The sequence below is a fragment of the Spodoptera frugiperda genome, chromosome 6 (genome assembly GCF_023101765.2).
Source record: "Spodoptera frugiperda isolate SF20-4 chromosome 6, AGI-APGP_CSIRO_Sfru_2.0, whole genome shotgun sequence".
NCBI classification, from domain to species: Eukaryota; Metazoa; Arthropoda; class Insecta; order Lepidoptera; family Noctuidae; genus Spodoptera; species Spodoptera frugiperda.
In genome coordinates, this window is record NC_064217.1 from 12,323,966 (window position 1) to 12,338,739 (window position 14,774).

The 14,774-nt window shown below is 34.8% G+C and overlaps 1 protein-coding gene and 1 long non-coding RNA gene across 2 annotated transcripts in view; one reads left to right on the forward strand and one right to left on the reverse strand.

The window, feature by feature from the left end:
- The window catches only part of LOC118267848 (parapinopsin-like), a 91,758-nt gene that overhangs the window by 41,804 nt on the left and 35,180 nt on the right, over window positions 1-14,774 (reverse strand). The window lies entirely within an intron of this gene.
- On the forward strand, window positions 6,937-8,700 carry LOC118271858 (uncharacterized). The gene is made up of 3 exons (XR_007705368.1): window positions 6,937-7,654; window positions 7,804-7,994; window positions 8,332-8,700. It is a non-coding gene; the product is annotated as an uncharacterized LOC118271858 (long non-coding RNA).

Below are 14,774 nucleotides of genomic sequence, written 5' to 3' on the forward strand. Positions count from 1 at the left end.
TTTACTCTCTGTTCCCTAAAAGTAAGATATCTCTACAAAAAAATAAAATTGGAGTGTCTGTTTGTTTGTAATATTGAAATAGCTGCTTTCTACTTCATGCATATCAATAAACATACGACACATACACCAACATATTTTTTTGTCTATCTGTTTGTTCCGAAGTTCCGACTAATCTTTGAAATGACTTAACCGATTTTGACGGGACTTTTACTGGTAGATACCTAATATACCTTCTAAAAAGTAACTTAGGTTACTTTCATTTAAGAAAAAATACTTTATTTCGTAGGTAACTTCCAAAGCACGTAATACACGCGAGCTAAGTCGTGCGCATCAGCTGGTAATTATAATAAAAAAAAACAATTATTATTTTAATCTAATTTAATGTTGACTACAGCCATAGTTGAATTAGACTTTCTTACGTAACAAAACTAATAAAAAACAAACTAAAACAGAAACTACACTACCTACGAATGTTACTAAGGCTTAGCCATTAATTATAGAACATACCAAAACCATTTCATTACAACCGTTTTCCCAGTACAACACATCCGTGATAAAAGAAGTGTTAGAAAACCAAAAAAGGGGGGAGAAAAAGGAAAAAGATTCGCAATTTGCGAGCATTTCAACCATCTGTGTTCTGTGTTCTGTGCACCAAAATCCCGGAACATTCGTAAAACGTTTGTGAATGCATGTAAAGCCTTTGTTTCGTAGCTTTGATTTGCATCAGTTGCAACAAATCGCTTATATTAAAAGTTCTAAAATAGGATAAAATTGTTTTACCCCGTACCCGTAGCTAAACGGTACGTGCAATAAAAACGTCAAATCATTCATATCATTAATATCACTTTAATGCATTTATAGTGTACATTCAATAAGGCAAACAGCTTTAAAAAGATGTACACTATTGAAAAAGTACTAATACTTTTTCTTCGTATTTATTTTTTCTCAAATATAACAACAATACTTAGATAAAACAAATCAAAGTTTAGCAGTGAGAGCGAACACGTCATTTCTAAACGTACCTAGAAATGACGTCCCGCGATATATCAAATGCATACATATATCTTCGAAAGTATACGTTTTCGAAAGAAAATATCTAAAACACGTATCTAATGTTTTAAAATAATCTACAAGACATACATTAAAATAAAAATTAGTCATCTACCCTGTTGATTAAGGTAGTTGGAGGGTGAACTGGGTTCACTCCACCCACGTTTACAACAGCCTCTATAATTTTTACAGGCAACACAAGCCGAGCTGTTATGCAATCTACACAATTCCAGCATGATTACTGCTAAAGCTAAATGTAAGGCTTCTTAGCTATTTACATTCACAACGATTATTCAATACTATTCAGTAGCTTTAGTACGAGTTTGCTTTATGTTGAACGAAAACGAAACGAGATTGCGTTCCGCACTCTGATTGGCCGGAGCGAATGAATCAACCAATGAGAGAGCCGAACGCGTCCTCGTTACGTTTTCGTTCAACGTAAACCAAACTCCTACTAAGGGTACTGAACTGTGGGTCTTAGAAACGTGACGAGTAAACGTGCAAATAAAATACTGGTACACTATAACGTGATTATTTGTTTGTAGCATACACTTCAATGGTTCCTCGTGGTTGTCGCTATTGTTCTATGAAATAGCAAGTCTAAAATAAGATAGGTAGTAGTTGAAGAAGAGAATAATAAAACTGTCTGCACATATAGAGGATTTTTGTTTTAGTTTTCGTAGAGATTGCGGTTTATGCTGGTTCTATAGAAATTAAATATTCACGTAAAAAAAGGGATATTTTACGACACCCGAAACACCAGAGGCGTTAGAAATGCGTTGCTGGCCTTTCGGGCGTTAGAAATTTAAGGATTGTTGGGGAATCGGGGTTTGGGAGGAGGGTAATTGGGTTCCACGTTTGTGCTCTGCCTTAGAATTCATGGGAGATAACCAGATCAAACTTATGGTATTTCTAACCACCAGATTAGTTTATATATTTTAAATAAACATTTCCTAAGTTATAAATTCTAAGAATTGTTTGCAAGGTGATTTTTGAATCATTGAATGCTTGCCAGGTTTGTAATCATTGGATTTTCAAATTTTATTTCTGAAAGAACTTGCTTCGTTTTAAAATAAAAATGTATGCAGCTATTGCAAGTAAATTGCTTGAATAATTCAATAGAGTCGATCAGTCGAATCGCTCCCTAAATGTCAGTTGCACTCGTAATCGATTTTATAACTCGTCTGGAGTGTTCAACTCTTCAGAGTTTAGCTAAAATAAATGAAGATATTTTTGTTTTTTTGTCAGCCACGTAGGAATCTGTTTAATTTAACTTTAGGGAACAGAGAGTTTACTACCCTAAGAAAAGGAGAACCAGGTGAAGTGATCGTGCCTGGCGGGCTCTCCGTCCAACAGTTGTTCGTCGGGATTTTCCATTTTATCCATGTTTATTTGTATGTAAAATTCACATGTGCATTGTAGGATTTATGACGTCATCCGTTGATTTGTTCATTCCCCAACACCTCTTAAAATCCTAACTTCTGTCATTTTTCATGAGTCACCATCTGTCGCTTATCATGTATCGCTACAAAACTGACAGAACCATACCATATATTTTTATAAGTTCTTCCATAATTTTCAATATTATAATAGCATAATAAAACCTGAAAATTTTATGAAATATTATTGCAAGACAGACATGGAGAAATTCCAGATTTGCTCCCTTTCATAAATTGACTTTAATAACAATGTAAGTCAAAATGTTGACATGCTTTTAGTATATTAATGCCTTCCCCCTTCGAAATATAATAAGCGTGATGCTACCTTATACTCCGTCAGAAAGTGGCAATTAATTTTCAAGTCAGAAAGGCTTTAATCCTGATTTTAGTAGACACGTGTAAAGACGAAATAATTTCCAGCTGTTTATTGTGAAGCTATTTCGGAATACTAATTAAATTATGAATGACATGTTTCTTGTACAACCGAGCCCTTTGGTTTCTAACCAAAATATTAAATTATAGTACAATTACGGAAATTTCGTTCTTGTCAAATCTTTGACAAATTACGGCTCGTTATTTATAGAATAGTTATTATTTAATGTTAATGTTCTTAATGTTATTCACTGCTGGTGTGGTCTAAGCTAATTTTCTTGTCAAATACGAAATCATAATGTAATTATATTGATTATTTGTCCTACTGAAAATGAAAATGGTTTAAGTTTATCGGATATCGCTGGGCTTGAAGGTCGCAGTTTAAACGGCAAATCATAACCCTGCAATTGCTGCGGACTACCAAGCGGGTTACCGGGGCTCCGGCTCGATAAGCAGGAGTTGGAACAGGGTGATTTTTAGACAGTAAGAGCCTGACACTCCTTCTCACCTTGCCTAAGGCGTGAGAAGTCATTCAACGATTTCCCCTCAAGAAAACCTAATAGAGTATTTGCTTCATGACATCATCACATCCAGACCGCTAACAATTCGTAAACCATACAAAAATTCTTTCTCAAACTGAACTTTTACATAAAATCAAAAACCACGGATGTATATTCAAGGTCAAGGTTGAAACCGATACCGCTCCTAACCCTTTAACTTCAGCCAATCGGTATTGGGTTTGTAAAAAAGTCACTTAACTTACTCCTCACATTTCGAGTAGGAAATTCAATTTCGAGGACCGTCGTCGTGAAATACTCGGTCAAGTGCGATTAACGCGTGAAATGGTTCCGTAGCACGATGAATATTCCAGAAAGAAAGAGATAGAGGTTTATGGTGATATATGTGCATACTATTCGACGCTTATATTTTATTAATAGGTGTCACCCGTCGTCTTAGTATGCATGGTGAAAGAAAAAGGGTGGCTTTTAGGTTTATCCATCTTACTAACATTACTAATTCATACTAAGTATTGTGAATTTGTGAGTTTATGTGTATGTTTATTATTCAATCACGTCAAAAAGGCTGAAGGGATCGGGGATGAATTTTGGAACAGAGGTAGATTGTAGTTTAGAATAACACAAAGGCTACTCTTTATCCCATGAGAACTACGGCTGAAGTCGCTCGGCAGAAGCTAGTTTATAATATTAGTAAAAATGATTCCATTGTCTTAGAAGGTCAGTTTATGTTTTCATTCAGGTATACGACCGACAATCCAGGTCCGTACTTGAAATCTCCGTACCTGACCTACCACTGTAAATATTTTATTCTGATCTGGTAATCAAACCCCAGATACCTAGCAAGGTAGTCATACTTAATCAGCCGACTTTATTGCATTGGTGGTTGTGGTTGGTTAATTGGGAAAATTAACACTGAATTAGGTATACTTCAGAAGACACGTATGCAATCACATTGCTTTTCCACCAGAGATATGTTATACTACGTTGCTGTGGATACGTTTGGATTCCAACAATCATATTCATTGGTACACATAGCATAGCACTGCTTAAAACGAACTCAGCAAAGCTATGTTTTTTACTGTGGAACCGATGTATGCTATGAATGCGTGCTAGGATGTAGTTTACAACCTTTGACTGAAAGAACTAGGTATCGAGTAAAATCAACTCGTCATTCGATTCAACGTATCGAAATCGAGATACAGAAGTAATAGATAGAATTGGAATGGTTTTAAAAACATTTCTTTATAGGAATTAGATAATCAGGGGGATAATGGATTAAAAAAAGTGTGATAATGTGTGATACGTTGTATTTAACTGCACGGTAAAACGTGTGGCGGATTCGATTCTGGGCAACTGGCTTCCATAAAACGTGTGGCGGATTCGATTCTGGGCAACTGGCTTCCATACAACGCGTGGCGGATTCGATTCTGGGCAACTGGCTTCCATACAACGCGTGGCGGATTCGATTCCCGCACGGAACAACACTTTATGTGATCCACAAATTGTTGTTTCGTGTCTGGGTGTCATGTGTATGTGAAATTGTATGTTTGTAAACGTACGCACGACGCAAAAGAAAATCCTAGTGTGGGGCAACGCTTTTATTTTAACATTTATTAATTTCTTTGTTACCTTTTTACGTTTTATTTTACATACTATTTTTATTGTATCACCACGAAAAACTGAACCGTACCTACATAAAATATATATACGAGAATAATGTATGCAACAAACCGTTCAGTTTTAGTTAGAACTCGCTAACGAAGTGAGTTTACCGTTTTATTGCAGAATAACTTAAAATTGAGAATAATACAGTACATAGTATAAAAACATCACAAGTTGTTGAAAAAGCAAATTATTTAGCGGGACTCGCCTCGACTCGATTTGACAACATCTGTAAAGTCTTGTACACACTACGCTAGTATTTTAGTCGAGTAGCGAGTATTTAGTAGCTTTCTCTCGTTTCAATTTTGGGACAGAAGCGAGAGAGAGTTTCTATGTAATGATGAATGTATGTATGGACTAAAATAGTAATGCGAACAAGGCATAAATGGCGTTCTATGTTGCATTTTTCTTCATTTCAGATATTATCCATCCTAAGATTATTCGGAAGAGATCGCTTGAAGTGATACGGCCGCTGATTCTACTTTGCCTAAATATTTAAATTTATTATGTGCAATCTGTAGAGATAGATGGTGTATCACGTAAATATACCAGAAGAATAGCTTTACTAGTTTCAAGTCACAGACAGAGGTTTGCTATATTTATATAATTTTCAACCCTCTGCTTAGCTCCTATTAGTCATAGCGTGATGTTTTCGTCTTTTTCTTCCTCGATAAATGCAATATCCAATACAAGAAGAATTATTCCAATTGGACCAGTAGTTTCTGAAATTAGCGCGTTTCAAACAAACAAACTCTTCAGCTATATCTATTAGTATAGACATCTTTGTTATGATTCCTTACTTACGTTAAGCGAAAATAAAACTTGAACGTTATGGAAAGGGAAGGGTTGAACAGATTGACATTAATAGTGACACCATTGAAGGCACGTGCAAACGTTTATAAAAATAACCCTTGCTTGCGACTTCCTACGCAAATACACAACGTCTTTTCGCGTTCCTTAGCATTCGTTTACGCTTTCCAAGGAATACATATGTTAAATTCCAGCCTTTTGGCAGTCAGTCACATGTAGCGGAAGATATTTATGTAGTACTAACTTTCCACGTGCAAGGTTGGCTGTATGAAAATTAGGAGATTTCTCTTGTGTAGGTAGGTACTACGTACGTTCTATTGTGTAATACGTTGGTACTGATCATGTAGGGAGTCCGTATATCCATATAAAAAGATTAAAAAATAACGCAGTTTCAGTGTGTAACATATCCTAATCCGGTCATGGCCTGGCAAATGTGGTGCAGTCACGGAAGTATTAACAATAGGATGTAGCCCAGAATTTACACGGATTAACTACGATTATAAGATAAAAAGTATCGTATCAACAAAATCAGTTCATACCCTATCTGGATACCAAACATTAAAATCCGTTCAGTAATTTCAGCGTGATTGACGGACAACCATCCAATCATCCAAACAAACTTTCACATTTATATCTTAAGTGTAATTAGCTTGACCTGTTTGTTTCGGTTAAAGGAGAATGGCAGAATTCGTACAGCATACTTTTTTGGTGTTCCCTGATAAAATTTGTACCACTTATTGAGGCAACTAAACCATTCATTTTTCTGTAAAAATAATATTTTTAGAAGCTGGGGTTTAGCAAATATATCAATTAAAAGATTTTAGTAACGAAACGTAATATAATGAAACGAAACGTAAAAGACATGTTTAGTTAGTTGCCATTAATAAAATATCAGAAGGCTCGAAATGATAAATAAATATTTTGAAATAGAAATAATAGTAAATATAATTAACCAATTACAGGTTATACCTTAGAATATATAATTAATGCATATAAATGTATTATATTTATAGGAATTATTTTTGCCATCAATATTTTTTTTGTAATGGCAATCATTTATTGACAGGTTTGTAAAACCCGTTTTTTGCCGTTGTTTTGTTTTGGATTGTAGTTTGTAACTTCATCTCAACAATTTAGCAATTATCTGGCCATTTTTACGTTGAGTTGAGCAACTGCTTCTCCGTTCTCTATCTGTTGATACTACTTTCGCGAAAGGACGCTTTATTAATTGTGTTGTGTGTACGTGTTTTATTGAAAATGACGAGTTTGCAATGCATCAATTGCTATGTTCGCTTGTCCCGAAGAAGAAGACACGCTTTATCCAATGACGGTGAAGATATCGTCAACACTATTCGTCTGTGGACATATCTTAGAGATGTAAGTAGTTTCCACATAACATTGTGTGTACGAATGGGCCATAGTTACGAACTTCAATAACTTTTACGTGAGATATCACACTAAATAAACACATAAGTAATCGGTAACATGTATTATTTACTTGCCTTACTTGGTTTGCATAACACTGTTATAATTTATTAGTACCTATTATTTTGTTTAATGGTGAGCCATACTCAAAATCATTTAATTATTTCTAGATTACACCAGATGACCATGTTTACCATGAATGCTGGCAGCTAGCTAGTCATTCGTGTTCTTCTGATAATATGCCGAGAAGACACATAGGACATCAGTGTTTGTGTTGTATGTGGACAATCCATACTAAGAATCAGGCAATGCAGAATTTTGATTGAAGAAGAACAAAGAACGGCTTACACAATGGCTACTTGGATCAAACCACAACAGGTATAAATAAGAACATGTATTATAACTTTTATCAATTCAGTATTTTATTTATTTGAAACAAACTAAGAAATAAAACAATGTAAATATTTTCCACTAATAGCATGTATGTTTAAATGAAAGCTTTTCTTTATTTATATTATTTATTTTAGCTTCATCCTGAAGATAAAGCTTGTGTGCGGTGTTGGTTAAGAGTGAGAACTAAGGATACTTCACTAAATGAAGATATTCAATCCGTTGAACCTATAATCAGCAGGAAAGTGATAATTCTGAACTGATGTGTGCTGCATGTGGTCAAAGTCTTACTCCCAACAACACTGCTTGTTTGTTGGAGCACCAGCAGGTATATAATAATATGAAATAATATATTTATAGTAATTAGCTTCTAAAAACGCAATGCAAAGAGCAATTACAATTTTATGTTGCTAAATGTAAGACACTAATGATTTTGGCTCTACTAACAACAAAAGGATACTGATTTTTCCATTCTCTACTCCAGTGAACAATAAATATATTCAGTATTTTTGGAAAGGTCTTCGGTAAAAACCAATCATTGTGTGTCGAGATTTATTCTCTAGCCTGGTCATGTTTTGCGCAATTTATTATTAATAAATTATTATTTATCATATGTAAATGCTTAATTTTGAATTACATGAATTATTTATATTATTTATTTACAGACACCTTCGATGAATGAAGTTTGTGAAGTTTGCTGGGGCCAAGTATGCAATTTGAGCTTCTATGTTCCAGATGGTCTATGTTGCTTCAAGCTAAAATAAAGTCCTGCCACTCTTCTCCTAGAACTTATTTTGTTTTCATAGTTGCAGAAACAAATATGAATAGCCGGGACACAATCAAAAGTGATTGCTGTAATTGTATTGTAGGTTTAAGAACAGTGGGATGCTGCTCACATATTATGAGCATTCTTTGGTATTTGAGTTATGCTTGCTATGAGGGTATGACCCGACCTGCCCCTTTCTTGGATGAAGTAATATTAAGAACCAATCAAGTAATTATAGGAAAATAAAGTAAATGTATTTCTACAAAAACTATGTTGTTTTATTTACCTACACTCAAAACTTCATCAGCACTTAATCATTATCAAACTATTGTAGACTGCTGCTGGACATAGGTCACTCCTTAAGCACCCTACTGAATGGGTAAATTCGCATGTCAATTTATCAACTTCCTACATTCTTTTTCACTTAAACAATGTTTATGTGCTTAGTGCTTATACGTGATAAAGAACAAAGAGTAATGTTGGGACCACCTCTCAATAGTAATGAGACACCCTTCTATAGATAAATATTCTCAAACTTAATAAACTTACTAAAGTACTACAATTAAGGTCAAAAGTCGGGTTTCGGAGTTATACTAGGTAAGTATCTTTTTTATGCAATAAGTTGGTAAACGAGCAGACGGATCATCTGATGGTAAGCAATCGCCGCAGCCCATGTACACCTGAGGCGTTAGAAGTGCGTTGCCGGCCTTTTGGGGGTTCGGAATTTAAGGGTTGTTAGGGAAGGGGTAATTGCGCCTCCGGTAACCTCACTCACTCAACGAAATACAACGCCAATGCGAAACAAACTCTAGACAATGATGATAGTAGCTTACTTTATTATAAGATAAATGTTCCATAAGTCATTTCTTATCTTCCTACTCTTTCTCCTTCCGAAACACGAAGGAGACTTGCTATGATGGTCACCCATCCACACACCAAAGTCGGCAAGGGTTGCTTAACCTTGGCGATTGACCTGTGCTTTTGATATTATTAACAACAAGCTTCTCTACTAGCCCATACCTACTATATGTATATTCTACCTTATAAATAATATGAAAATCTTGTAAAATATCCATATTTACAGAATATTTCCATTGACCATAGACAAACATAACCTCAAACATAAAACTGGTTATATCTCTTATCTCCCAACTTCTAAAAATCTGAGAATTTTTATAGGGCTTTCCAATCATGTTTACTACCAATTAAACCCAAAAATATTCGGGAACACGAAAATTTTTTGCTGTACGAAACTCCCATACAACCCTGCCATTCGCCTTTAGTAGTTTAGAAATGAAACCCCTTTCCTAACATCTGATCTATCTGATATTTGGTACATAATCTTAATCTTCAACAAACGCATCCACAGCAACGTAGCATAGTACATCACTGGTGGAAAAGAACGCTAAAATGAAGACTCAACATGACTTGCAAAAACTGTCTTTAAAACAGTTAAACATAAAACATATTTTTATGTATTACTTGTTTACGCATCGTATCGAAGTATCCACATTCCATAGTCATATTTAGTACGGATATATAACAAAGTTACCAACTGTACTCATTGTTTGTTACGTAACACTTCGACTCCTGGCCATCTGGCCTCTCAATCAGCGTGCTCCGGACGACGTACTAGTAATTTAATAAACATCCAGCTACTACAGTACTGTCACTCACTGTCACGATAATAAAATAATTGTTTCGCAAAAATATTGTTTCGGAATATTATCCTTTTATGTTCCATTTGTTATTAAAATATGGCCCTTCCTAGTTTTGCGTGTCTTTAAAAATTTCTTCTTATTATTATGTTAGATATCTAGTATAATTAATTACTCCAAAGTATTTTATCAAAGTATAAGAAGCTATGATTCTAACTGAAATACAGACATGTCAATCTTGAGGGTGCTTTTCCGCCAGAGATGTGCTATGTAGCTATGCTATGAAGATGTAATAGCTAAGCTGTGAAAATATGTGACCGTTTTCACTAATGCTATGTAGCAATGCGAGGAAGATGCGCAGCTTGAGTATGTGATGTATCGATAGTAGAGAAGCCATCCATAACACGCACCTTTCCACCAGTGCTAAGCTATGTGTACCAATGAATATGACTAGTAGAAGTCAAATGCATCAATGCACAATAACGTAGCATAGCACATCACTGGTGGAAAAGCATCCTTAAAACCGCTCAGTTTTCACTGTGGGTTAACTAAAAACAAATCTAATTATTTCTCAAATACATTAAACTGTGTACACATTGTCTGTGTGAAGTGACAGTGAATAATACCACAACTTCCTATTATGTTACAGGTATTTCATTTACCCTCTACCCTTATGGGATTTGATGACGGTTTCGGGTACCTAAATCTTATTACGTGATAATTTCAATTATCTTACCTATAGTTCCGCATAACATAACACACACAATACATACATATATACATAGTTTGCCAGATCTGGACCAGACTAGAATCAGTAGAGTTTGTTTGTTTGAACGCACTAATCTCCAGAACTACTAGTTGATTTAAAAAAAAAATGTGTTCGACAGTCCATTTATCGAGGATGGTTTAATCTTCGGCCGTAGGTTTTATTGATTTAATAATAGAATTACGTAAAATAACGTTTTATTTTATCTTCATTTAATTCGTTCATTTTTGTTCACGAAAGTTCGCAATAAATAGAATTGTAGTATGCAATCTGCGAAGTTTTTTCGTTCGTTCGTTGAATTAGAGTAGGCCCCCTGATGTGGCCTGAATAGAGAAGCGAAGTTGAGTTGATACGCGGATGTCCGTATAAAAACTGGCCTTAATGCCTCTCTTTGTTCAAAAGCTCGATCGAGCGGAATCAGTGTAATTAATCTCTTTGAACGTTAACGTTAGTTAATGTATTAAATCGTTGACTGACTGAATCGTTGCTGATTTTATGAGCAAATGTAGACTGGCCGTTACAGTCTCACAAACGTATAGCTATCGGTAGATAGAAGATCGTATTAGATAGTTTTTTTTAAACCGTCGCCCCGAAGTAGGTTTTCTCCTGTGTTGTAGGTGCATTTACAAACATACAAGTTCACATACACATGACACCAATTTGAGGTTCACACAAAGAATTGGTCCGTGTGGGAATCGAACCCGCTACACTTTGCAAGGTAGCCGTTTTTCCAGTCACCACGCCAACCTTGCAGTCAATAGTATCTGTAACATATTCTTTTATGCCAAATGACAGCGTTGACCATGGCGTTGACAGCGAAATGCTGGATGTCAATAGATTTTGAATATAAACAGATTATCTGTTGGTCTCGTCCCTTTTTCTCTCTAACTCCCAGCCTCTACGCATACATATACGACAGAGCAAGAACTCCTTTTTTTGAAGTCGGTTAAAATATCATAGTATACCTAATAGTCAATCTACGAAAACAGTAATCCTTAATGCTCTCATCAATCAATCAGCCAATTGATTCCAGATCCTGATAACATCGTTTTAACAAAAAATAATTTAGAAAAATCTGCCGATCCTATAATCCCTTTTTTATGAACCCTAAATCAACAAACCCTATATTTTTTAATTAAACCAATCAAAATTTAACGACTGAGTGTTGACAATTTGTTTTTTTCTTATGTATAAATCCGTGGATAATGAAAATTAGGTTTTGTTTCATTTTGTCCCTTTTCATGTTATACTGGTTGTGTATCAAGAATAGCATACCTGAGCATTGTTTAGCACCATTCTTCATCTTTCGTGAGATAAAAAGAGACCTACGTATTATGCCAGACCGTAATCGACCCTTGTTTCAAATTTCATCTCGATATCTTTAGCCGTTTTGGCGTGAAGGAGTAACAAACAAACAAAGAAACTTTTGCATTTATAATATTAGTAGGATTTACACCTTTACCAATCGTATATAATGTAATGAACTAGTAACATTATGTAAAGGATTTAACATAGCTCAGCACATCTGGTAAGCTGCTCTATTAAGTTTTAACCACGTATTCAAAGTTACTACATTCTACATAGTAACTTCTTAAACAGTTTGGGAGAAATGCAAACAGAATGTGGAATGTATGCAATAACTACCAGTAAAGTAACTATAGAGCTTACATTTTCTGCAATTAATAGGGTAGTAGATAGATAGGGTATGAAAATTAAATTACTCCGTCAGTAGATAAATAAAACATATTAGATAGGTATTTTTTTCATTTGTCATATAAGATTACAATACTGCATGGTTGGCGCGCTGGCTGGGCAACTGGCTACCGTGTAACGGGTAGCGGGATCGATTCCTGCACAGAGCAACTCTTTGTGTGATCCACAAATTGTTATTTCGGGTGTAAGTGTCATGTTTGTAACCCACGACATAGGAGACAATCCTAGTGTTGGGGCAACGTTAAAAAAAATACTTATATACGATAAAACTGAGTTATGTTTGTGGAAGGTCGTTACATTACGTTACCCTATAAAATGTAATAAATCGAGTTGTTACACGATACTTCTAAACAATGTATCGTCGAAAGTTATTAATTTTGTTAGAAAAATAAATAAAAAAATTAGGATACCACCCTATTATAAATTCGGTATCCTATTAAGCCCCGGACAGATTAAATGCCGATGCGAAATCGCGGCGGATTTTTCCCGCGACAAATTTTAATATTAAGTGATGTAATATTCACTGCGCGGTTCCAACTTAGTTTAGCCTTTTATGCCTTAAGTTATTTTAAGCTCTGAGTTAGTTTCGGTGTTACTTTTCAAAGAAGTCAGAAAAGAAATGCTTCATAAATTTTAAAGTTTTGTAGTTTGTTTACACAGAACTTATAAATAATTCGAGCGAAATTTTGTTACTTTGTTATTATGATAAAAATAGAACTAATGAGTATACAAAAAAAGTTTCTTTGGGAAAGTTATTTGTAATCATGAGTACAATCACGTGTTTAAATATCGTACACTAATTTACCAGTCACCCTACATATGTATAATTGATTATTTATGTGAAATATTCAGTGGAAGTCCAATACCAAGATATCCGCCGTTCAATTTGCATTTCATCAAGTTCCGTAGTCCGGAAGATTATAATAATATCAGACTCGTCTCGTCCTCGGCTTCGCTTTACGATCTTGTTAGTACAGGTAAGGGGGAATAAAATATCACCTATGTTATTCGTTGTTAGGTCTAGAATCTAGGTTCGCATTTCTTGATAAATCTAGCTTTAAGATTCTAGGTGTCAAAGGATTATTGTTTACAATATAACGATTGACAAACGAAATTAAATAGTAATTTTAGTTGACTTCTGATTGAGATCAGTTTTTCATATTATTTCTATTGATTTTCTGTCAAAAATTTAGATCGCCCCAACCCCTTAAAAAGAGCGTGCATAGCCGCGGGCAGAAAGCTAGTTCATAAGAATGATTAGGTATTAAGTATGAGTATAACGGTAGTTCATAAAAAATATTAGGTATTAAGTATTAATCTTTGCCCATTTATTGCCATTCAAAATGCTGTACAATAAAGAATTTATTTTAGTAGTAAGAATAACCGAATGATATTCAAAGTACAATAATTTTACTAATTTAGAGTCTAACAGATGGTTTCAAAGACAGTTCGAACTTGACAACTTTTCAAACTCAATGTAAGTACTTAACGTAAAACTTTGATTTTATCTACAGAATTAAATGTCCTGGAGATGTCAATTAGAATTTCGTCGATAAAACTCATTTATTTATCGTCTCAACTATGACGGTGGTAGATATATAGAATATAGATGTCGTATGTGGTGGCCCGGAGGTTTAAGGCGCCCGCTTCTCATGTATGGGTTCAAAACCTACTAACAGCAAGTACCAATGTGACATTTTCCGAGTTATATGTACTTTCTAAGATAGGATAGGTCAAGGAAAATATCATGAGAATACCTATGCTTATTTTGAAATCGCGAACTCGTATTGAGCAAGCGTGAAGATTAATGCTCAAACCTCCATGTGAGAAGAGGCCTTTGATCAGCAGTGGCCACTTTTGGGCTGTTGATATAATGTGATACAGTAATCTAAAGGATTGTAAAAGAAACCAATAAATCGTTTTTAAACCCAACAACTGAATTAATATCATTTTATTTTATAGTGACTTAACAATGAAAACTATTACACCAATCAAATTACCACAGATAAAAAAAACAACCTTCAACTTCATTACCACATCCAGTTATCCGAATTCGATAATAAAACAATATCGAAGTACCTACTAATACTTAATAAGAGATCCGAGTTTTCAACTCAAGATTCTCGGATTTACAACTGGGTGCAAATCCGTCTCACCCGATATCCGGTACTACAACTGAGAAAAACCGCTTTTGACAATTCTCAA